This window comes from Athene noctua, chromosome 15 (assembly GCF_965140245.1).
Source record: "Athene noctua chromosome 15, bAthNoc1.hap1.1, whole genome shotgun sequence".
Taxonomy (NCBI): domain Eukaryota; kingdom Metazoa; phylum Chordata; class Aves; order Strigiformes; family Strigidae; genus Athene; species Athene noctua.
The window spans coordinates 17,909,706-17,936,499 of NC_134051.1; the positions used below are offsets into that span (position 1 = coordinate 17,909,706).

Here is a 26,794-nt window from a genome sequence, read left to right on the forward strand (position 1 = left end):
GGTGATCACCTGCAAGGAGGTTTAAACTTTTTCACTTCTTTTTGATAATGTAAGGACCTGAAATGTACTGCAACAGCCTTCTTTTATTTTATATATATATATATATATATATATGATTCATTCTCACATATATATATATATAAATACTTGTATTTATGTCTACATGTATATGTAGGAAATATGTGTTAGTAAGTATGATTCTGTAGGAACTGACAAAAAAAAAAAAAAAAACAAAAAACAAACCAGGAAATGAGATAAACAACAGAAAAGAGAAATCAAACCGAACAATGCAGAGACTAGATGAGATACCTGCTCTGACTGTTTTGAGCAATTTCTTTTTGTGCTTATTTAATAAGAATGATTGAACACTTGGGGAATAGCTGCCTTGTTAAAGATTCAGCATCCCCAGCCCTTTCACTAATGTGCAAGGGTAACGGTGCTAATCTCTCAAGAACTCGCCCTAGCAATGTGTCAGAACAGATATTCCTGATGTTCAGGAATTTATATAAAAAATAGTGGAGAAAGGAAACAGAAACACTTAGCAAAGCTACTCAGATAAGAGAGAAGCTTTTTTCTAGTTGATAAATGCACTCAGTTGCACATTTCTTTATGTAATCCCTCTTCAGACGGTAGAAGAAAGCCACTGCAAAAGTTTGGGGTTTTTTTTAAAGAGATGAAACATGAATCATTTTATCTTGAGATTACATAACATAAATGCAAATTAATCAGTACCCTTAGACAACTGTAAAGTTGACAAAGTGGCTCTTGAAGTCAGAAGATACGAAAACTGTTAAGCAGTTCTTTGTTACACTGGCTGTAACCCTTAATATTTCTCAAAACCAACATGATAAAAGCTGTAGACATTTATATCCATTAAATGAAAAAGCCATGGTAGAGATTTGAGAGTACATTGGTTACACTGTAATCAATAGGTTACTTGTTCAATAGAGGGCATACATTACTTTTACTCCAAGACAAATACGCTGGAAGTTACGTTTTGCCTTTGTCATTGAACAGCTCTTTCTCCTCCAAGCTTTTGTTAGTCTTTCCTTCCACAGAGTAATGAGACTAGGACTTTTTGATGACTAAGGGGAGCCTTCATTTTTCAGAAAAATGACTGTCCCTCATCCGACATAAAACACCACTTAAGGATGAAGCAATGGAATGAAAGGTGCAATAGAAGCAGAATGCAAGGGGGGAAAAAAAAGAATTACAGTGTAGTCCCTGCTTCTTTAAGGAGTTAACCATTTAACTCTGTTTCCTGACAGACTAGGAAAAACTGTGCAGGTAGACAGAAAAGGGCCCAGAGAAACCAAGTGCAGCCAGCTAAAAAAGGCCCAGAAGCTAGGTGGCAGTGGCAGTACAGACAAAAAGATCAGTTTTACGCTGGAGGAAAATAAGATTCTTACTTCTAACAGCAACTCCCATTCCTTTCTTACTTCTCCCCTTGCTCCCAGAAGGAAAACATGTGTCTGAGTTCTTCGTAACAACATCAGAGAATCTGGGTGGGTTTTTGTGCGAGTACAGATTCTGGTTTTGGCACACAGGGTTTTTAGTGTTGAAACACGGACATGAGTATAAAAGGTATCCACAACACCATGTTCTAATGGAACTGAAGCTAGAAAGCCAAAAAAAAAAAAAAAAAAAGAAAGTTAAAAATAAAGCCTTCCATGGGGTGAGGAAGGTTTGCTTCAGTCAGTAATAAGCCTTGAAGCACAGTCAGAACACCCAGCAGGACGAGAAGTCAGATCAGCAACCGTTACAACACGGAGTAACAGCATCATCACAGAGAGTGTATCACTTAAGCAAGACTCTGAACTGCACCCGATCCGTAAGTGCACAAGAAGGACAAGGTAGAGAAGCAGGGTGCAGCACAGTATTTTCCCTCTGATCTGGAGGGACAGAAGAGTAACACTGTGCAGATCCACTCCCGAGAGAATGGCTGGCTCCCTACTATCTACTTTGAGCAGAGCTCCCAAAGTGTTTCCGAATGCACAGATATTGAAAAGCTGCAAACACACACAGTTATACAAATATTCAGCAGTATGAAACTTGTGTGAGTTTTTGAAGAAATTAAAATAGAGCTCAGGTTTTCCCCAGATTCAAGGAGTCTGCAAAACATTACTATGAATGTTTTAGGCTTAAAAAAGAAAAATAAAAAAATAAAATAAAAATAATTAAAAAAAAAACACCCAACAAACAAACAAAAAAACACCCAACCATAAAAAAAAAAAAAAAAAAAAAAGAAAAAAAAGGGGAAAAAACAAAACAAAACAAAACAAAACAAACAAAAAAATCCAAACTGACAGAGAAGTGCCTAGAGGTAAAAGTGGCTTCTGCCAGTTTTGATTGATACACAATATGCCAAAAAGAGTGTCCCCACACCAAATGGTACCAATTCCTTAAAATAATGCAGAGCTTCAAGTTACACACTACACGCTGTGATTATCTTTTAGCAGAAAAGTCTAACACCTTCATTTGTCATAGTTCTTTCAAATAAAAAGATCGTATGGGCTAGCAAAAAGGGAAAAATCTGTGTACAGGAAAGGTGGAAGAAGAGCAATGGTCAGGAGATACATTTGAGCTCATCACTGAAAAACAGCTCATTATTTTCTCTTGGAATAACTGATCACAGTACCGGTTACCTGACATTAATGAACGTGTCTGCTACCCAGGAAAAGATTCAAACATTACAGTTAGCCTTTTCTTCAAGCGTCTCTGATGTCTTACTCATTTTTTTTTTAACTTTTGACTCTGAATGCTTCAGGATAGCCCCGATGAGATGTAAAATCATTTCTATAGGCCAGGAACAACATGGTTCAGAAGTGCAGTGGTGAACCTCTCGTGTTCAGAAGTGCCAGAATATCCCTGTTCAATGCCTGGTGTAATCGGAAGGGCTTGCAAGTCCTTTGTTACAGTCAGCCATGACCACCAGAAAGGACATTTAACGAAAAAAAGGCATCCTTAGTGCTTGTTTGTTCATCCTGCCGAGCTTAGGTTACCCTTCCTTTACCCCCATCCCAGTCACTGCATCCAATCAGTTTATACTCCTAATCCTGGAGATACAATGGTTCAAAGCTGTAATTATAAATCAGTTTTTAAATCTTAAAAAAAAAAAAAAAAAATCAGCTGATGAAAGACTCCATCAATATTACCACTTTACATTAGTATTTTGAAGTATGGCCAGCATTTATAGCACAGCACAGACAGTCTCTTCAGACACCTGCAATCTAAAAGCAGAAACTTAATATGCAGATTTATTAAAAAATAAGAGCAACTGTGAGTCACTGGGAACCAACATTCCCAAACTGACATCCACCACTTGCCAAGAGAGACGCAGTTTGCACCCATTCCTCAGATTACTACTGCCCACACAACATCCTACCTCATTCTCAGGTGGATGCAAATTATTACTTTATCAATCCTAATACACTGAATTACAGAACTATCAATACTCACTGATATGCCATCCTATCTAATCTTTTTATTTTTGTTAAGTGCAAAATGTTACGGTCATGAAAAATCAACCTGAAAATGACAGACAATATTGGGAAGCCCAAACCCCTTCAAAGAAAGGGGTTTACATAAACGTGCAACACACTGCACAAATTACATACCGCAACATATTTTGAAAACCAAAATTCTAAGCTGAAAAGCCAGATGGCAAGTACACAGGAACCAAGCCACTGCCTGAATGGAAAGAAAAAACTTATCTCTTAGCCCAAAATAAATACATTTCATAAAAAGTGTTTTACTGCCACAAAACGTGTGTCTCCGAGACAGGATGTAATATTACAAAAGCAAGCTGACTGGAGACATCAAGAAAAAAAAAAAAAAAATTTCTGATATATTTTATTGCACAATATGCTCAGGGAAGACTTTGAGAGACGTGTGCTGTAAAATAGCCCGCTGAGCTTCACTGCTCAGGGGATGTTTCTGCATGTTCAGTGTGAATGAAGGGGTAGGTTTGCACACAAGAATTACCACCAGTACAACCTACCATTGGGATAAAACATGAAGTATTTCGCAGAGAGTGAATACACTTACTTTAATATATGACCTTTGCGGTACTAATGCAAACGTGTGCTGTTCTAGTCCATGAACACCTCTTGCTAAGAGCTACTGTATGCCTGTTATGGGGGTGTGGGGGACTTGTCTTACTTAAATCTAACTGCAGTGCAACCTATTACTAGAAAAACCTCTTAAATCCTGCATAGAATTGCCTCAGAATTTAGGAAACCCATGCAAACTTTATCTTCAGATGTGCCTCAAGAGCCTGGACCCTTGGACAACTTGAAGAGTCTGAGTCTCGCATGAAACAAGAAAGAGACGATACCGTCTATAACTAGAAGCTCACGGCAGTATCACTTTTGCTTCTTAAGGTAACAAAGATAATCAAATACCCACATTTCGATCTAGGCATCAAAATATTGTGCTTACCCATCCATCAGAGACGTTCCCACAGCTTTTTTTCAAAGCGTCTTAGTTACAATTATCCAAGAAAACACTGTAGAGCTAAAATATCTCTCAGAAGTCCTTTTGACCAGAAGAGCACTGCAAATGTTACTCTTCTGTCACTCAGATTATGTATTACTATAATCTTAGTACTTCTCAACAATAGATTCTGATGCACAGTTCGTTGTTTAATTTCGCACTGGAGGGCCCGGTGGTACACGGGCAGGTTGGTTTGCACTTCATGTCTCTGTGACAATTCAAACACTTTTCTCCCTTTGCTGATACATGAGACTTGGGACTAGACTATTAGTTTAGCGTTAGTGGTTAAGGGGTTCTGTACAGAGCATGGATGTTAAACTGGAACTGCTGTCTTCTTACGGGCATTAATGAGAGGTGCAAGTAAACATCCTGACGTACATAACTTTCGTTGGAAGCAACCTAACATACAAGCCAAGCATTCCATTTCTTGCTCTCAAAAAAAAACAACCCCTGGTACTGAAATACATAGGATGAAGCCCCACAGCAAACGAGAATGCAGTAAAAATCCTCCAAGGATCTGAACGTCCTGTCAATATCATTTTACTTATGTTTGTTCTTGCTTTCTGTTTTTACTGTCGTCTTTAATTTCCTTCCTTCTACCATTCTTGACTGGATCTCTGTAGTTCTCTGTCATATCTTGAAGCAATGCTTTGTTGTTGATCGTTCATTGTTTACTGCATTTCTGACCTGCATGCCTTCCTATTGCAAAATCAGTACAGTATTTGGATTTAAAATAAAAGTGAGTGTTAACAGTGCTTTATCCTGGAGCTAATAACAGTACCAGATTATTACTTTTTATGCCCAACAAAAGATAAGAAACAGCAAACTAGGATAGCCAAGGCAAAAGTGCAGAATGATTCTCAGAAATAAACCTTAAACCCAAAAGTGCTACGCCCGTTAAGCACCCTATGACTGACTTTACTATCCATGATACTGAGTTTCATCTACATGTCACGTTAACCGATGTTACAAATTAGGTTTGAATGCAGTGTACAACATCTAATTTTCTGATGTTTTACCAATATGTCTACAAAAGGGCTCAGCAGAAAAAGCAGCTTGAATGCAAAACTATTCTAATGATGCATACCAATGAAATTATATTGAAAAAAATTTAAAGAGCAAGGGACTAGGGAGAATAACGTAATACTCCACTGAACATGTAAAACCCCATTGCCAAAACACAAGAAAAATGGGATTGGTCTTGCATAAGGCAATTGGGCAAAAATAGAACAAGCCAGCTGGGAAGGCTGAGAAGGTGGATCACTACTTGGGCACAAAAGCAGGGAGGAGGCAAGAGCAGCTGGTTTAGACAATAGAAGCGGAAGAGGTTCACTCAAGAGTGAGAGATGATAGTTTAGTTTAGGAGGAAGAGAAATAGAAGCTGAGATGTTGAAGAAATCAAGAAGATATTTGCTGATAAACAGAAGCTTAACACCTTTTGGTGTCTGGGGTTTTGTGACTAGATTATTTAAAATATAGCTTTACGTAAAAATGCGTAAGAGTAATACATGTGAGAAAAATGATGTCCAGGAACTGGAACTCAAGAGGATTTATAGGTCCAGCAAAGCAATTACTAAAACATTTAGCTACACACGTAGACACGTGTGTGTAAATTTGTATATACACTACACGTACTTGTATAGAGATCTTGTGCAACTTAATTAACAAGTAATGCGTCATAATATTTGTATTATAAAACGGTGAAATCACTCAGACGCCAGTAGAGATCTCGTTTTATTAGTGTCTTCCATCACTGATGTGAAGGTAAGCCTGCCTATATTCCCATTTTTGGGTTTGTTCCAGCCCATGCATCTTTAACTGACTTTGTTTACATCTGTCATATGTACCTGCTGATTCAGTACTCAGTTTAGTAAGTTTAGTTCAGTGCCATATTCTCATTTTGCTTCAGAATTAACACTCAAAGAGACACACACAAATTAAATAACAAACCCTGTTTTCTTTATACAGCAGTATACTGGCTAAAGTATTTGTTATTCTTACTGTGAGTTTTCAATGTGCTGATACATAAATCTTAAACTGCTAAAGCAAAATATTTGTCCTGCAAAAATAAAGGTTGAAATACTGTCTTTTCAAAACAAATACTATACTGTTCAATACTATTTTGGCAGAACTAGTCTAGAATTAGTTAATTCAATGCAGATCAAGTCCTTAGAAGTAAAATGGTGTTAATAATCACAGGAAAAATTAGATATAGTTGCATTTAAACAAATGCCACATGAAACACATTCGACCATCTGCTATGAGTGTCTTAGGGTAGGATGTTGGCAGATATTGCATAATCATCTGCATATGACAGATAATTTTAGCCAAATCTAAATAAAAAACATGTTCTGATACTTCTGAAGGAAAAAAAAAAAAAAATTCAACCACTTTTCAAACTTACCAAGTATCTGAAGTTCTATTTAGTATTAATGCTGGCCAAATTCCATAAAAACTATTGTGCTATAAACACAACAAAAAGAAAACACAGCATTCTTTTTTTACTGTTTTCTATGTATATTGAAAGATACAGTGTTCTGCCCAGAACTTCTCTGATATTTTATTCCCCTAAACATTTTAAAAGCTGTGACTTAGAAAAAAAATTAACTCATAAAACACTTTTCTACTCTTCAACCACTCTACAGGACAAGGACTATTTGCTTGTATAGCTTAATGCTCTGGGAAATAAAGATTTGGAATATGTCTGGAAAGGTTTTCTGAAACAGAAAAATATCTACAATTGGCGAAAGTTGCCCTTATATAACATATGGCAAATTTCCCAGTTTATACAGAAATCTGTGCAGCCATATCCCATTTAACTATGTTGATTTACAATTCATTATTTAAACAGTGTACAAAAAAAACCCAAGATGGACCTGCTTGAGCTGGTCCAGAGGAGGCCATGAAGATGATCAGGAGAAGGAGCAACCTCTCTGTGAGAACAGGCTGGGAGAGTTGGGGGGATCAGCTGGAGGAGAGAAGGCTCTGGGGGGACCTTAGAGCGGCCCCCCAGGGCTGAAAGGGGCTGCAGGAACGGGGGGAGGGACTCTTGATCAGGAGGTGTAGGGGTAGGATGAGGAGTAGCAGTTTTAAACTGAAAGAGGGGAGATTTAGATGAGATCTAAGGCAGAAATTCTCCCCTGTGAGGGGGTGAGGCCCTGGCACAGGCTGCCCAGAGCAGCTGTGGCTGCCCCCTCCCTGGAAGGGTTCCAGGCCAGGTTGGACGGGGCTTTGGGCAACCTGGGCTGGTGGAAGGTGGCCCTGCCCATGGCAGGGGGTTGGGGCTGGATGATCTTTAAGGTCCTTCCAACCCAAGCCAGTCTGTGATTCTGGGATGAAAAAGTGCACTACAACAAAATGCTGTTAGTACTGAAGGTCATTCTTTAAATAATACTATGAAAAAAATGTTTTCTAAAGCTACCTTTAAATTTTTTTTTTTTTTTAAATGGTCAAGCAAACAACAAATATTGTTATCAAAGAACCTGGATTTTATAGTATTTATTCTAAATACATTATGGAATTAAAATTGACTGAAGATATTTGATTTTCCTTAAATACACTGGAACACCTGAGAAGGAATAGATAATCTGGTAAACAAGACACCTTAGAAAAAGAACAGCCCTTTGGGTCTGTATTAACTAGAAGGACAGCATTCCTTGTCAGATGTGATCAGGTCTGTGCAATTAGCCATACTGGAATTCTACGGCCCTTTCAATTAAGCAACTGCTCCAGGGAACTAACATTTGAATCACAGAGTAAGTGAGGTGGGAGGGAAGGTCTTTTGAGGTCTCTAGTTCACCTTCCTTCTCAAAATAGGGTTAACTTCCAAGATGAAGCAGGTTGCTCCACATTTTATTCACTGAACTTCTGCTGAACCGAAAGGAGAGTCCCCAGTGTCTCCAAGCTGTTCCTGAGTTCACCAGCCCAGTTGGGATTCCCTGGGTTGCAGCTCGTGACTCCTGGTTTTTTGCTGTGCACCTCTGGGACTATAACCCTCCTTCCCTCCCCTCTTTTGGTAGCGCAATACACAACTCATCCTAAATAGTGCTTGCAATCCTTTTAAATAAACGGTCTGTGGGTAGAAGTAAATCCACACCTAACATAGTTTTATTTATGACCTAACACAGTTCAATATTTGATTGTTCCACTCAATGGTCTAAAATATTACTGAATCACTACAGGGCTCACAACAATTGTACTCATCCCACCAACATAAACATTTAAATGAGAAAAACTAAGCTTTCAACGGACTGTACACGCTAAGCTTCTTTTCCCATGATCTCTTCTTGAATTTCCAGCACAATTCATTTGCTAGTCCTGTGCTCTGAGTATTATTTTCAAACACACCGCAAGGTCAGGAGCACTGATAGCCTCTCAAGGATATTGACTCGTCTACAGTCCAAGTAAGATCATACCTGGTTTCCTCTTCAGAAAAACAGTTCTCCTCATCAGCTTGCATTTGTGAAGAGAATAACAAAGCAGCAAACACATATAGCCTAATGTAAAGAGTTCCAATGCTGGCAGAAATATCACAGACTCCTTTACAGCCCTAATGCGGGCCAGATGCAGCAGCTAGCACTTTTGGCCTGAGAACATCTGAAATAATCGCTGGAATGTCCCCTATATTCAATACATCCCTGGAAAAGTGTTTCAAAGGAAACTCTGTTACCTTTTGCCTTCCGAGAAATAGTCTCCAAAATTGGCCCCAACATTCACTTCCACCAAGAAATGGCATAACTACTAATTTATTTGCACATTCTCTTCTTTTTGGCATCCAGGAAGATGGCCATAGGCTAGTTGTGATGCACCACAGATGTACTTCGCAGGTACCCAGTAAGAATCAGATATATCATGAGTCCAGTCTTGACTTTGAGATCGATTTCTGCTTGCTATTGTCTGCTTAAAACGTAAAATGAAAATGAAGAATCTGATTCATAAGAACCTCTTCAACGACTGTATTGCAAACAGCATTGTAAAGCTTTCTGATAAAATGGTAATTTTGTTGCAAAGAGTTTTAAATCAAAATACATAATAAAAAGGAACACAGAAATGAAATGAAATAAAGACAGATTCAGACAAGAAAGCAGAGAGAAGACTACAACTGATGTAACAGTTGGCAACTGAAGAGCACCAAATGCTAACGCTGTCCAGTGTTCCACGGGCTTTACACAGAGTGTAGAGTGCTAAAAACAAGACTCAAATGAAACTGCTATAGTAGGATGTAGTACTTTTCCAAAATATACACAGGACAGCTTAGAAGAATGAAAAAGATGTTTGTGGAAAAATGGAAGAAAGAAACTCACAAAGAGCTGAGGATCATGTCCCCAGCACAACACAATCTAAACATGAGCAGCAAGGATTGCTATTAGTGAAAACACGTGACTAAAGAAAATTTAAGTTCAGCATCACTGGAAGAGTGTAATGAAACTGAATCAGTGGAACGGCAAATAACTCCAAGCAACAGCTTTGGTATTGCAATTTTGCTTTGGATAATTTTACTGCAAATAACAGCTTAATTCCTACTCATAACGACTACTCATTCGACCACAGGCTATTACTACTGTCACCTGTGAAGACTTTGCTGTGCTAGACAAAACTCCAGAAGTATTCCGTACAAATAACGGTATCACTTCTTTTTAGATGTGTTAAAAGGAGAGAAATTCACCCATTCGTGAACTAAAAAAAAAAATTAAAAAAATTAAGATGACTTTCTGCAACATTCCGTCAACTCCCATCCTACTCACATCGTAGTATATACGGAGAATCACAACAACCCAATCAGACAGATAACAGCAGTCAGTTATGAGCTGTAAGATCCAACGCCTGCATTTCAGCCACCCTCCCTACAAGTGGCATGTATGCAATCTGTAAAAGTTGGTTATTAATATTATTTATTGCTAAGCAGTACAGTACGATCAGCTGCAGCACCAGACAGGATCATTCAGGTATACCAGGTACCATTAATTTCTCACATCTGTGTCTATCAGGGCTTCAAAAATTCAAATGTCTCTTCAGTGTGACAGCTCATTCCTCAGGATAGAGTTATCTGACCGGGAGGAAACACAACGAGGTGACTGCAATTCATTTCTTCCTCCATTGGTCTAATAAACTCTCTGAAGAAAATGCATCTTGAAGGTACAAACAATCATGCAGCTTCACCGTAGAAAGCCCAATTCTGCCACTAGTTTTAATTTTTCATTTTGGAAATTTTTTTTTTTTTTTTTTTTGGTATTTAGAATTTAATTGATATTAACCGCAAAGAGAATAAAGGAAGGATGTGCAGCGAGTTATTTATTAAGCCAAAAGCAGTATTTTCTCCTTTCCTCTGATTTCCTTTCCTCCACCATACCTTCCACCAACATAAAAATAGCAATTGAATTATGTGAAAACATTAAAAAAAAAAAAATCCACATTTGTAATAATTTAGAAGCAGATTTCAGACACCAGACGAAAGCTCCGCTTTGTGTTAACTGACCACATTTCCTTGGTATCAATGAAACTGCATCAGCTAAAAACCTGTAGCTTAGTTTAGGCACAACATTGTTCTGAATAAACAGATACATACAAAATCATGTCTTGACAATTTAGAATATTCTTTAGATAATGAGAATCGATAAAAGGCAAAATGATGCTGTAATGAAGGCATCAGTTTTCATTGAACAAATCTGAAATAAGTCCTCCCTGAGACCAATGGAAAAAAATAATTAAAATAAACCCAGAAGCCCCACCACAACACATTTTGACCCCGTATTGTCTTTGTACTCACATATGTTCCAGCCATTTTGCAGTGAGTCTTCAAATTTGTTCAAGTGGTTGCTGTTTATTAAATCAGTTTCACAGTCCACAGGGTCATTGTTTTGCACGTGCAGATTGCTGAAGACACTTTTTAAATATTTCATGCTTAAATGATGTGTAAGCTTGTTGTAACAGTGATTCATAGCTTTTTTTAACTTCTACCCTACTAATGTCACAAACAGGAGATTAAGAGTCACACAGGATCTTTTCTTTCCAGCACTTTCAAGGTTAGCTCCCGCAATGTTGAATCTTAAAGCAGTTTTTCTGTGTCCATTCCGCTGATTTAGCAAAGTAGGTCACTGTCACCTCAATGCCTTCCTTGGATTCCACCATCTTGTCTTTTACTTAATGACTGTACAGCGGAATGATTCTTAGTGCTTTCAGTGCAGGTTAACTCATACAAGACCGCAGTAACAGGAACCTGAACTAGTACCTTCAGTGAGAACAGAGATGACAGAAAACCTATTTTACAAGTCGTATCCCACCCCTCAGAAAACATACTGATGTTTTTTGTGTTTCATATTGATATAAGGTTTGCATGTCAGTTATATTTGGGGTGAAATTTCATCTTTAAATGAAGTATTTTTGCTAATAACAAGATAGTCGGCTACAGGAAGATACAAATTTTAGTTACTACAGCAAATACATAATTATAAAGATCAACGTAATGGTGTTGGACTGGAAAAGCCTTTTTTTATTTTATTTTCACTGCACTCAAACTAATTTTCTATTATAGTTAGTTGCAGTTCTTTCCAAGACACTGCATTGAACGGTTGCACCTTTTCTGCAAACAAAGATTATTTTAAAGGACTATTTGTTGCTCAAAATGCACAAATGTATAAATGCAATTGCAATTAATTTCATTATGACATCAGGCCACCGATTACAATAGAACTCTTCTACTACTATCACTAGTATATCAAATACACTGAAATATATCTCTACGAAAAAGCCCGAGACTCTACGCTTACACTAAACATCTAGTTACAGAGCTCTCTAGAAAAGAGGAAGATGTGTGTCACCTGAATACTGGTCATGGAGTGTAAAGTGACTGTAATCCAAGGCTGAGTGCCAAGAGAGTATTGTCGTTCTACTTGTTTGGGGAACCACATGGCACCCAAAGCTGGTGGCTTAAGTCTTCTGAGGCCACCTCTGCTCTCAGCAGCTTTTAAGGTTCAGAAAAATTTTAGATCTCTTGCCCTTGCTGCTTGTTCAAAACATAAACAAGAAGGCTTTATACTCTCATATCACTCCTCTGCTCCTTTTCACCTCTTCCTTATATCACCTTACTTCCTCCCTTTGTCCACATCCCAGTTACGTGGAGTATTATTGCTTTAAGCTTATGTAAATGTGATGTAGTTATGTCTTATGAAATGATCTGGATTTCGTAAGAGTTTCAGCTAGTAAGTAAGTAAAAGATGAGGCAAATGGAAGCAAGAATAAGGCTCAGAGCCATAGCGATTGGTCTACAAAAAATAAAAACAAACCAGAATAAATAAAAATTAAACGGAAATTAAAACTGAGATACAAACTGGTTCGACAACACAGTGATACTGAGTACCTTTATGACCTTAAACATTTTTCTGGGAAATTTTTATAAGCCTGTCTCATTAAAATAAAAATATTAGTTAAGGTTATTCTAACAAAATGCATTATAGTTGACATACAGAAAATTACTAAAGTTGACTTCATGTTTTCCAGAGCAGGGGTGTTTTTATTTGGCAATACATTATTTATGTAAGCTTCTGAGAGTCCTGCAAATTGATATTGTCGAACGGGTAAACACTGCACTGACAATGCTTCCCATACCTCGGTTAGATACATTACACTGAATGGTGAGAAGGCAGCCTGGATCCTTGGCCCGTTTTTATCTCAGCCTTTATTTGAGAATAACAGTGACGACAATTGTGAAAAACACGTTACTTTTGCATGTAGGCATTTTTGAAGTGGTGACCCAGAAAGTGACATTTCCAACTTCCCAATCCTACTTAATAAGCTGTATTATACTGCTACGAACATTAAAATAATTCAAATCACTCACAATTATTCAGAAAAACTATATCTTCCCCAAGTAAAGTAACATTTCTACCTGGTTGGTTTTTTTTTTTTTCCCGTAGACATTGGAAACAAAAGAGAATTCTAAAAACAAAGACAGAAATAGATGAAACTGTAGAAGATCAAAATAATTTAATAGGTTATCATCTCAGGGGAAACTAAAAATCAGCTCTGAAACAGATTCACCACTAATTTATATGATTTGACTATATAACATAATGTTCAAATCTGGGACACAATTTAAACTGGGACAAGGAATCATTATTTAACCTAGATTCTGTAACTTCACCTCAGACATTTAATTTTTTCCTAACAGCAAATATTCAATGACCTGCCACAAGATACAGAAGAAAAATATTGTGAAAAGTATAGTATTTTCTTCTTTTCATATCAAGCTGTGCCACAAAGACTATCACAGAAGAAAACTGAACGGGACAGCAGTATCTAGAAAGGGCTTACAAAGATAACAGCCACAGAAAGACTGAGATATTAAATATTAAGTAGCACAAAACGCAAGGCTATGCTATCAATACCGTACTGGAAATAGGAAGCAGTATTTAAAAAAAAATTGCAATCAACTAAGGAGTTTACAGAAATAAAATCCTCCGTCTATGAGAGCACAGGCTACAGCACCACAGCTAAAAAAAAAAAAATAAAAAAAAATGACTATGATAATAATTGAACCCAACTCTTACAAAGGATCACAGATGAAATTCTAGTTCCTATGCACTTAAGGAGAACATGACCGGGATTTGGCTGTATTAATTTTCCCACATGGTTTCATGTGTAGGATTCAGAACCTCAAAATATGTGCCAGGAATACCTAAACAGTAGTGCCGAGCTACATCAGCTATCACACAAAAACTAGCAACTACTTGGGCTGGAATCATTCAATAAAAAATACTTCGCATTTCTGATATATTTCTATATATTATATCTAGGTTCTGTAGAAATATTTCTATTTGTTATAAACTGCCTTGGAAAGTTTAGTCCAGCAACAGTCACCACTCAACACAGTGGAGGTTTTTAATTTTTTTACAACAAGCTCTTTTCTGTGGTTTCCCAATGTGGTTTACTAGCAAAACACCCCACACTTTTTATAGTCCCTGAACGTTGCACGAAGCAGCTGGGTATTTTGAATAATTTTTTGTGAGACAGCCAAGCACAAAGCTCTTAAATTTTCTTACAAGGTAATAGCACCCGTTAGAACAGAGCTGACTGCCTCTCCAGTGCAGATGGCCTTCTCCATCACCGGCGGTCAGTTCCTATTTCACTCTTACTGCAGTTCCCTTTCCCCTTTACCAGACACACTTATGACCTTGCAGTCATTGTGGATTCTGAGCTCTCTCCTGAAGTACCCATCAATCATGTAATTAAAGTCTTTTACTTCCACTTTAGGCCTCTAGCCAGGTTGAGACATATGTTACTTAGGCATTTTATTGAAACATTAATTCAGTGCAGATTTTTGTTTATCCCATCATCATTACGGAAATTTTTTTTTTATCCGCATGTCTTCCAGCTATCACATTTTAACACTTACTGTGTATAGAATTTAACAGTTAGAGACCTTGACACTGAAGTCTTCCCATTCTATTTCCCTCATGTTAATTAGAGTTTTGTCCGTTGGTTAAAAAAATCTAGGTGGTGAAGCATTGTTCTGATTTATCTCTTTTTTGATTAGCCAGTCAGTTTATAATTAATGTTTACGGTGACCACCATCAGCTGTTCTGTACTACAGAGGGCAAAAGGAGGAGGAAAGCTTCTTAAGGAAGAAAAGCTCAACCTCTCTATGGCCACATCTCGCACTGGCCATGTACGTTATGCGAAGAGATGACATGGCACACATAACTCTTGAGTAAAGATCACGGGCGTCACCCAGCAAAAGGTCAAAAGAGAGATTTCAAAGTGCCTGTTGTCTTTACAAAAGCAGAGTTAAGTGATGACGAATCGATGCTCAGAACTACACCGATAGTCAGGCTGGAAATTATGGCCAGAGGGTATAATACCAGTGGATTTACATACAGCCAGATATCATACCTGAAATGTATGGCAACACAGACTACGGGGTGCTCTCTCCAGAAACCATAGACTGGACTATTCTATATTACATATAAGCCAAAAAAAAAAAAAAAAACCCAAACCCCAAACCTCACAAAAAACAAAGACAAAAAAACTCTATTAGATTATGACCCCCTGAAATCCGCTCTTTATTACACTAAAGCTGACCAGCAATGATCTGCAAACATGAGTAAGTTACAACAATCACTCAACAAGCAAGAGGAAAGAGCTGCTTAAAACATATCCTCTAACACGACACAGGCATTTCAAGTCAAACGAGGGAGAATTATCATCTAAACCTTCTGCATTTTTCACATACAATGAAACAATAATTATTTAAAACAAACTTCTGATCAAACAATTAGAATATAAATTAGGTTTTTTTTAAAAAAAATGTGGGCTTTTGACTACTTCTAAATGTGAACTAGTACCTGTCAGGCATGTAGGGAAATCACTTTTAATTTTGCAGCAGGTGAGCACTACATTCTTTTTTTTTTTTTTTCCTACCTCTGCCTTGAAATAACTTCACGAGCCAAAATCATGGAACAAAGCATCAGAAGAAATGCATCTTTAAAACACTTTGGCATATCAGTTCAACTTGTGTTTACGTATTTTTTCCTAAAATTACCATTTTTTAGAGTTAACATTAGAATGAAAAAAGGAAGTTATTACATTTAAAATGAGGGAGTCAACATGTAAAATGATATTTCGTGGCTTTTAAAACAAAACAAATAATCCAGAGTGACTTTATAAAAGGGTGCCAAAGACAAGGACAAAAAGACTCGCTGGGAATCCAGTTCCCACTGACAGAAATCAATAACCCAGGCACTGACAGCACACAAACACAATACTCTACAATGGAAAACACTCTGAAAAAGACGGGGATCTATAAAGAATTTATGTTTTATACCTAAAAGTTAGCGTGCCTTAAGGTTTTCTCTGCAGCAATACCCTTCCTGGCTTTGTACTATCTGCACTTTTTTTTTTTTTTTTTTTTTAATCACTTTCTGACCTCAAACTTTAAAAGCAGCATTTAATGCAGGAATAAGTGGCAAGATCCCTTGAATTAAAGTTAGAGTTTTGAAATGAGGATGAAAGTCAGGTTTGTCTTACAATTGTGGAGCAGTTAGTTAGGTGTCAGAGCTGTGCCCATGTGCACTCCCTCCCTCTCCCACTGGTCACCTGCATTATACAGCTCAGCAAAACAACCCCCGAGGGAGTCTCACCCGATCCAGTTGACGATGCTGTCACCAGGCCACTTCCAAAGGAGACTCACCTACTGGGCAGAGACTGAATCCCGACTGGAATCCCCACATGAGCGTTAACACATGCATGGATCCCAATAAATTAGTGGGGGGCACTTGGGGTTTTACCTTGTTAAAATGTTAACGTGATAGCTTTTTCCCATCTTATGTTTCGCAAGGCAATGCAAGTAACCCTATATCTCTTTCAGCAGTTTGCCGCTGAAAGGATGAATTCCACTCTAAAATGGCCTACAAGAGTTCTGACATGAATTTATCAAGTGGCAACCACTCAACTGCGGTGTTATGTTAAAATCATTTTCCAGTTATAATAAAATATCCACTCAACCTCATATTTTACTTGATGGCAAATATTACTGAAAACAGCCTAAAACTCTTTAGGTTTTAGGACAGATTAGTATTAAAACTGAACGGAGCCCAAGAAGAATTTCCCATAAGCACATCAAATCACAGCTCTCCCCACCTGACCAGGGTGCAGACATCTTCCTGTTTGTTTATTCATTTTGTAGTTTTCTAAGGACACGGTTTCCATGAAGATGTTTCAATGGGATGTGATGAGAGTGCCACACGTGGAGTTACTGCAAAATCACTTCTTCAGAAGACAGAAATTGGTCTTGGAACCAAGGAATAGATGAGAAACAGAAACTGAATTTTACAATACTATATTAAAAAAAAATAAATCCTCTAATATTTTTCTTTTTCAACAAAATAAACAATTGCAGTAATCACTCAATAAATTCTAAAACACAGTATCAGTATTTAAATTCACATTAACCTGCTCCCTGTCCATAGTTTATTCTAAAAGAGAACATGTTAAATGATTAATCACTCTGAAAATGTAACTTACACTGAATGCCAGGCAGATTTACTTTTCACAGCACAAGTTCCTTTAGCATTTTGTTGAATTTCTTTTAACAAATTAGAGCTCCGGAATGATGTGTTTCCGTTTTCTCATGTTCATTTAAACTGAGAATTTTGCGATTTTTTTTTATTCAACGCTTTTCACTTCTTACCACCAACATCATAGACTGAGGCAGACCACACAGTTCAAACAACATCTGCTCATTCTGAAAAGGATACTGTCACTTGAACAACAAATAGACCTTATTAAATACATTTTTAATTTGAATGACAAAGATCATTTTTTCAATATTTGTACGCGTACAGAAACTGTGATAACTACCTGCAGAAATAATGATTAAAAACAGTGCGGTACTACAGACAAGGGAAATAATTACCCTAAATTATTACAGAAATGTAGCATTTATTGCTAGACCTGCGTTAAATATAATAATGTAAGTGCTCTGAATTCAGTAAAATTAGAGATTTAAGTGATCTCTTCCCTAACAAGATGTTTCAATTCTCAGAAATATGTCACTTAATTGTGAACTGTGAGACTTTTTAGAAAATGCATTTGATTTCCAACTATTGTGGGTTTGGGGTTTTTTTTAATACGTTCTGCAGCTCAGATGTTGAAAATAATTTCAGACACTCCACTTAAATACCGACAAATAGTATAAAATTTGTTACATGGTAAAAAGCTCAGAAACTTACATTATGCTAGGTAAATACTAAAATACAACACCGGGTTTGGTGGAATGAATGAAAAACATTGGACCAACATGTTCCATACTTAACTCAGTTCTTCAGCCAGTATGAAGCTTCAAAAGCCACCATGTTTCAGTTACTCCTATGAGTAACTGAACTAGGCACAGAGCTCCAGTTCCTCCTGTTTGTTCCCAGGCTGCGTGCACTGGTGTGCAAACACCTGAGGGTCCTTTCTTGTATCACCTCCTCAACTTGAAACCTGTATGATGTAACTTTGGTTCCCATGATATATATTTAAAAAAAGAAACAAACAAACAAAAAAATCTTCAAACTACCCGAGATAAATTGCAGGGAGAAAATAACAAGCCAGAGAGGTATTGTAATCTCTCCATAGAAGATGCACAAGATTCAAAGGAATAAATCATATATGGCAGACAATTGACTTTTATATGTTAATATATGTGAATTTTGTCAAGTCAATGTCAGTGTGATGGTTGGCTGCACACACAGATGGAAGTAACATTAGTGAGAGTTATTGCCATGATTTGGTATGTGATGAATTTAATTCCTTAACAACCTTCTGGTAAAAACAAATAGTGAGCAATATATGAAGGCGTCTCTTGCAAGTCATACTTCTTTTCCTACTTTTGTTTACCCATGTGTGATTTTTTTTTTTTTCATTAATAGCCATCATCCTTGTACTTGAAGAACATCTACATAAAACACAAAGTGATACTGAAGTCTCTATTGGCTTCCCAGCAGCCTCTGCATTTTCCCCTGGCACTGCCCTCAATTGCAGTTTCCCTTAAATCATGTAACACGTGCCACAGAGAGATACTTGACCTTTTTTGCTTTAAAGTGCGCAGTTCCACAGAAAAAGAATGAACTGCTCTTCCTACAAAGCATGTTTCAAAAGCAGGTGCAAGCAGACCTGAACCTCTTTGTGGATTCAAACTGCCCAGATCGTTACAGTACTTGGCCAATGTAATCCATTTTGCTGAGACTGGAAATTATTTTAGCTAATTTACTGTGAAGTAGCTTTCTGTCTGTGAACGTAAAAATTGATGTGGATATAACAATTTCAGTTCTTAAGCATCAACAACTATACCCATCTCTCTGAAGAGATTATGGATCTATTCTGCGATGCATCATGAACTGGGGGGGGGGGGGAAAAAAAAAAAAAGTCTTGATATTTTTCATGAGCAAGTACAGTGAAGTCTTTTTAAGCCAAATATGGGTTTTGAGGTGTATACATTTATATGTCTCTGTGTGTTTCTTCTTTCCTGTTATTCTCTAGGAAAGGGTATCGGAAAGGACCAGTAACTTTCCTTGCTTTCTTTGAAAACTGTAACTGGATTAATTTATTTTCCTTACGGGCAGCTATCTCTGAAAATTATAAACCTGTCAAATCTTGAATATTTCTGAAAATATAATTTTAATAGATAGTTCCTATTTCCTTCCATCATTTCCTCTGCTTTTGCAAAGCTGCTGCTCAGTTCAGTTTATGGGGAACCTGCTTGACCCTCCAAGAAAGGGTCTTTGACACGATCTACAATTAACATGGGTTTATCTAATTACTAGAGAATATGGCATCATTGCGCAATAATCCCTGACAAATTGATCATTATCAATAGTTAACGACTACTTGTTAACTAATTGCCCTGGGGCAAAAGGGTGCCTGGGGAGAGAAACACTTTGGAAGGAAAAGTAATAGCTATTAACAGCCATAAGGTTTGGTTTGGGAGGTGCTATTGCTACTATAAATCTACTACTACTAATGCTTCTCGAAGAAGAAAGGCACTGTGTGGCTGGGCAGAAGTGGCTTTCCGAGTTAGGAATGAACCGCGTTGGAAACAATTATCTGCCGTTAAGAACGTACATTCTTCACCAATTAGAATGAAGAATGCAGCCCATTACATTTACAGTATTAAGTATATGTGAGAGCTTTCCTAAGACTCGAGGAAAACCAATCACGTTATACACACGACAGAGCTGTGAGAAAGAACAAGACTTAAGCAAAATCTGCAGAGCATAACTGATGAAGATATTGACTTAAAATCTTTTGTGAGCTTGAGATAAAGCCCATTCGGATGCTCTGTACAGCCAGCACTCCATGCACGGATTTCAGTTTACCATCACTGAAAACTCTTTCAGGGATGCCATAGGGCTGCGTGCACTCTATTAACATCACTTGCTTCTAGTGGAAAAATAACAGAAGGGCTTCACGTGCTGATCGCAAGCGCTGAACAGGAAGCAGTAAGTAGATTGTAGGGTAAAAGCTTGAATTCCAAACTTCAGCTGGCATGTTGAGGTTTAGCGCAACTCACCCCACCAAGGCTGGTGCCTACTGGAGCTTCCCATCCAGAGAGCAGATGCTCAGACCTCTGAGGTTCCTGAGAATCCCCCGATGCAGATGAACTGTAGCCTGATTATCAAATATAAGACTGTACTTAAGGCACTTTTTTTTTTTTTTTTTTTTTTGCCTTTAAGTGGATCCATCTGCCTTTACCACAACTAATCATTACCGATACACTTCTTGCCTCCATTCACTGCCTCATTATTCTTAAATAGACATTACAACTTTCAGTTTGCCCACCCATAGTTTCTCTATTCCTTTCAAATGAAAGGGCAATTTTGAAGAATGCCAGAACTACTGATCTGCCTTTCTTTTGTGGGTTTTCAAATGTTCAAACACCCCTGCTTCAAAAAGTACAAAGTTTGGTGGTTTGATTGTTCTGTACTACACTGCAAAAAGATGGCAACTTGAAGAAAGAACTAGCGTATAAGAAAGGAAGAAAAGGCAATGGAATTTGCTTGTGTGGAAGGAGTATAAAGACTACCAAGGAAAGGGATGAAAAGCACAGAAATATTAAGATGGGCAAGAAAAGACAGCAAGGGTTATATTAGAGATGAACAATACAATCGAGAGAGAGCTTTCAGAGAGTAATAAATATATGACACAATACAGGATCTTACATAAAATATAGGATAATGTATGTATTTAGAGAGGATTTTATACATGTTTTTAAAAATCCACGCAAGTTGGTGCTGCAACAAAAAAAGGAGGTTGGAGGTTTCTACACTACATTTTGTGCCCAGGGTCATTATTGCCGGTGAGATCTTCATTATTCCATGGAAGAGAAAGTGCTAACAGTGTATCTGTATTGCTCTCAAGGCAGAGAGTCACCGGGATGACAGTGTATATATAGATTCCTGCAGGGAAATGAAGTGAAAGCTACTTAAAATAATTCTGCACGTTTGAAAAGAGCTTCCAAGTCCTTATACCCACTATCAGGTCTAAGTGGGTTTATATGGTTAAAGTCTTACTGTTTACCCATTTAATCAGCATCATACGGAAAAGGTCACAATAACTGATCACTAGGTTAGTCTATTCCACAAGTGGATCTTTTGTTTCCCTCAAAGATTCATTCTTGCCCTGCAAAGGGGCAGGACTGAGGAAAGAGAGGGATGCTGTCAAAATATTTGTTCTTCGACTGCAGAGAGGACTCTGAAATCTAATTCCAGGTGGAAGGGGGAGAGGGAGGAGGAGAAGTCACCAGCTGCAGAACGCTCATGGCCAAAGGGCAGAACATCTCATGTTCAAACTGTCAGATCAAGAACTCTCTACAGATTTGAGTATCGAGAGATGCAGAACTGTGCCATATGGTATCCAGCATAGCTCTGGTTCCAAACCAAGATGGGTCAAGGAGGACAACATAAAAAAGCTGACGTTTGGCCCTCTGGGTCATTATTGGCCTTCTGATCAAATACTTGGCTTCTGTTGAGATTTACACAGGAAGATTCTCTCCCGCTATGTCTAGTATATATCTGAATCATCCAAAACACAAATCATTAGTAATTACTCGCTAAAATACCATGTTTCATTCAGAAGCATGCCAAGATGATGTGAAACACTATCAGAGAGGGACTTTTTGCCCTCTGGAAAAGTAGCAGAGGGAGAAGGGGGAAAAAACCCACATCGTAGCCAAGTGAACTGTCAGTGTCTCACTGCGCGGGTGTGGCAAACCCCTAGTGCAGACACTGTCTGTAAGGAGCCTCGTTAAACCTGAAGAGAATGTAAGAGAACTACTTGCCTAAAACAGATGGAGAACACAGCTGGGCATTTACAGTCAACCTTATTTCTTCATTCTCTTAACCATCATCTAGGGGAAGAGTGTTGAGACCTTATCCGGAAAGGAGTTGAGAACTAGGGCAATAAGTTAAATCAAGCAAATGATTTGAATCATTTCTTTAATTTTTCACACCCACAACGTAACTACACAATGCAAACTCCTACTTTTGGTGTCATTTACTGATTTTGCAGATGATTCCGAGATCTATAATCTTGTCAATTCATCAACATAAAAATTTATCAAGAATCCTGGAGATCCTGAATGAATGGCAAGTTTTTAGATTATCAGCTGTCTTTCAGTTGCTAAATGTAATTAAATTTAGAAGACTTAAAGCAAAAATTAATTAAAAAAAAAAAATCTCTCCTGAGCCCCACACTGTCCTTTCATGCCAATGTCAGTTTAGCATGCAATACATCATCAAAGCAACATCGCGCTGGTGATACAGAATTTCTGAGAGATGTCCTGTATCTTAAATAGGAAGTTGAAAGCAACAGGGTAGAACAGAGGAGCACAACAACGTCTTCGTATTTCTAAAGATTGAGAAAATATGTCTCTTTTTTTAAAATTATTTTAAGGAGGGAGCAAAAAAAGACGTGATAATGTTTTCAACTAAAAACCTGTTAAACAAAAAGTAGATGAAAGTGCTAAAGGTAATCGCAGAGCTCTGTGGTACATAATTCACCTTTGTTATGTAAGTCATCTTCATGAAATGTGAAACTCCTATTTATTTAAAAAAAAAAACACAACAAAAAAACACAACAAAGACACTTCACTCTTTTTCTTTACTCAAAGAATTTTCCCAGTTTTCCTTTAGTTGTCTCTGAAATAAAGGTCTTATATATTGCAAAGGACTCTTCTGGATTTATTTGGGAAGGACCTGGAATAAGTGGAAGCACTATTTTATAGTGTCAGTGCTTGTTCAATCATGAAAGATTAGAGCATCTAGATTAGCAATTACCTGGGGGGGAGGAAAAAAAAAAAAAAAAAGGCATGAAGATCTTCTAACGTGAGGCAATTTATAAGAGATTATATACTGATATTAATAATAGTGGTAAATACATGAGCAAAGTTATCCACGTTGGGAAAGAACTCAGAATTTTCAGTTTAATGCTAGAAATCTTATCTCTAGGACACTGCAGTTTTACCCAGTAATCTGTATAACCATCCCCTAGCTTCCGTCAGAAATTAAAGATACAGTTTTTTGAAAGATAATCAGTACTTATAATCTAGCCTTAAAGTGACAAAACAAACTAAACCACCTCAATGTCATTTGTAGTGGCTGTCCAAATACTCTAGGCTTGTGGTAAATGTTGCTAACTATTTATTCCTGGTTTTAATCTTATCAATTTATCATACAGAAACTGAGATGGGAAGCTTTGCAGGTCTTGGAAAGGAAGATACAACTGTTTAGATGGGACCTGGTTGGTCGGATTCATGTTTCACATCCTCAGTATCAGCGCTGTTAATATATGCATCCCCCGAAATAAACTGCTTTTTCAACGGTGATTTACATATGTGAATTCTATCAACACAGACACCATCATGAAAATATACGAGCTTTTGCCTTCCTCTTTCTGTTCGCTGAGCTCTGGCCAAAATGACACGTTGCCCTTTGTACCTATTTAGTCCGGTCCTGTCGGTAGCCGTACGTTTCTGCGTATCAAACAAACGAATCAGAAGTGATACTTTGACAACAGTAATATTTTATATCCCAGAATCCTGCTTATCAGAGTATTTTAAAGGCATCACGTGTTCATCAAAACAGTGCCAAAAGAACACCGAGTACCTGCTGAGGCAGAGGGGGAAGTGCCATGTCAAATATTTAAGCATCTGCACATTATGTTCAATTTCTTTAGAAGTATAATCGCCTGGGAATTTTGAAAGAGAAGACAACTCATATACCTGGTGCTAGAGGGGAAAAGATATAAACTACAAAACCATTCCCCGTGTCACACTGGTTCTTGCTTTCCCCAGATGGCACCCCCGAATCCTCTCCTATCAGGCCTTTGTTTCCAACTATCCCTTCAGTTCTACTGGGATAATTCCTGCACCTGATTCAAACAACTAACTGATGTGTTTGTTCAACAGTGTTACAATTGCCTGTGCTGTGCAACCATGTAATTTATTGTATTTGTGCCTGTTTTCTAAGTCAGGCTTGCTTTTAAAATTTTGTTGCCCGGTTGCCTGTATCTTGAGATCTATAATTGACGCTGTAAGCACTTAGGAGGAAAAAAAAAAAAAAAAGCAAGCACATACGTACATCCCAGAGTGAAAACCTTCAAATGAAAGCACTCCTGGAGATGTAAAATACCTCTTAAAATGCAATGGATTTAAAACCCTGTGAATTCTGTTGAAAATATACCACATTCAAACCTCGCCACAAAAACTATTCCTTCATGCAGAGCAGGTGATGTTTCAAGGCTCCAAAATTGCAAATTGAATGTTAATATTAGAATTTAATTCTATTAGCTCCAGGAGGTGATGGGAACACTGGGTGGGAGAGAAAGAAGGAGGTGTTTCTTCTAATGTTAAGTGCATGACAGAGAATTATGACGTGCAGGAGGAGAAAAAGTTAATCCGGAGCTCAGTCATGGGGAAGGCATACAATGTGACTCAAAGAAGTTTAAGAGTAACTAGTGACAGGCAAGCAGGAATTAAGATGTAACAAGAAGAAATTAAAAGCTTTCTTTCTCATCTCAAAGACAGCTCTGCATTTGATACCCAGCCACCAAAGAAGATAGATCGGGACAGAGCATATCATGGCAAAACAACTGCAATATTACCGAGGTGAACCTCGAGTTTTGATTAGTACTTACACTGAGTATGTGGGGTTGTCAGGATCAGAAGCCCGGTTCATGCTCAGCCTTCTCCCGCAGCCGTGCCATGGAGCTCGCTGCCCGGCCAGGGACACGCACCTCCAGGCTACCTGCCTTTCCTTCTCTGCCAATTCACTGAAGTGCTCAGAATGAGCACAAGCCCTGACCGCAGCATTCTGGCATTCTCTTTTCTAGGAAAAATCTGGATGCCAGTGTGAATCTAGTTTCAAGGAAACCTGTCAAAAAAAGGGAAAATTTCAATTCTCACCCTGACACACATGCCCTTCTGCTAAACTTCGCAATGCTGCTGGATTCCACTTTTACTGAACACAGGTACTGTACTATTTCATTATTTATGAATTATTTATGAACTCAGAGAATGAGGAGAATAATAAAAGCCACCTAAATTTCACCTCGTTAATTTACTTTAACATGCTTATAAACTAGAAGAGTTTAAGAGTTCAAGAGCGGGCAGAAAGAACATACAAACAAGCACTAACCAAGAATCAATCTTCTTAACGGGAGATACCCTTTGACGAACCTTTCTGATTACCTGCTACTAGAACCTATGTGGGCCTGGGGGATTATCTGTGCATCCCCATCTGTTTCACTAGAAGACAGCATGGTTTGACTTCAGACTCTCCAGAGAAACACAAAGAAAGTAGCTCAGGATAGCACCGGGTCACATACTTCCAGGCAAAGGAATGAAACTCGGACAGAAGTCACAGAGTACACACACCGACAAGAGTCAGCTCACATCACAACCTTGAGTCATGAGCTCGGCTCCTTGGAGAGAAGGGTTCCCACCCTCCCGTGCTGCATGATGGCTCGGTGGGCTTCAGGCCACCAGGAGTTGTTCGGCGTGCAGGACTTGTTCAGTGTGAAATTAAAATGATGATGGTTTCATCGTGGTTTTCAGACTCGAAACTACACAGCAAGTCTATGCTGACTGACAGGCACACCATAACTGGACTACCTTCTTATCTCTGCCTAATTTCAGGAGCTAAAAACGGCATGTATTTCTTTACTGGCACATGCCTTACTAATTTACCAAGATTTTCTACAATAAAAAGTATCAATTTTACAATGCCTATCCCTTAATCAACATTACTTTGTGCTGAAAAATGCTCTATGGTATTTATAAATATAAGAATATGATATAGTAATATAGCACAAGAAATATTTAAGTTTAAAACCTTCAATATTTTCTTCGGGCTTCAGTATCCGATGACAAAATTATCTCAATCCTTTGTTATTTTTTTTTTTCCAGAAACAAACATTTCCTCAGTAAAAGGCCAAGGAGATACCATTTAGAATTTCAAATTGTATCAATTGCACTGTTAAAGAATCAATACAGATAAATATAACTGGTATTGACATGAAGTATCTTGGTATAAGGGTCACTGAGCCTTACTTAAGAAATCTCAAACATGTAAATTCTGTCTGTCAAAAATTCCAAAATGTTGGTTTCCCCCAGAAAAAAAGCAAACACCCCCCCATCATCACATCAGTGCTGTGACTGCTAACGACCTTCCCATTCATTTCACAATTTATTCAAAAAAAAAAAAAATTATCTAGGTAAGAGCTATAGTAACAAAGTTGAGATGCTGCAAAGCCATGCAAAACCAAGATC

The 26,794-nt window shown here is 37.8% G+C and overlaps 1 protein-coding gene across 24 annotated transcripts in view; it reads right to left on the bottom strand.

Annotated features, from left to right (window-relative positions):
- RBFOX1 (RNA binding fox-1 homolog 1) overlaps positions 1–26,794 on the bottom strand; it is a 957,841-nt gene that overhangs the window by 639,055 nt on the left and 291,992 nt on the right. The gene's annotated exons all lie outside the window — the stretch shown is intronic.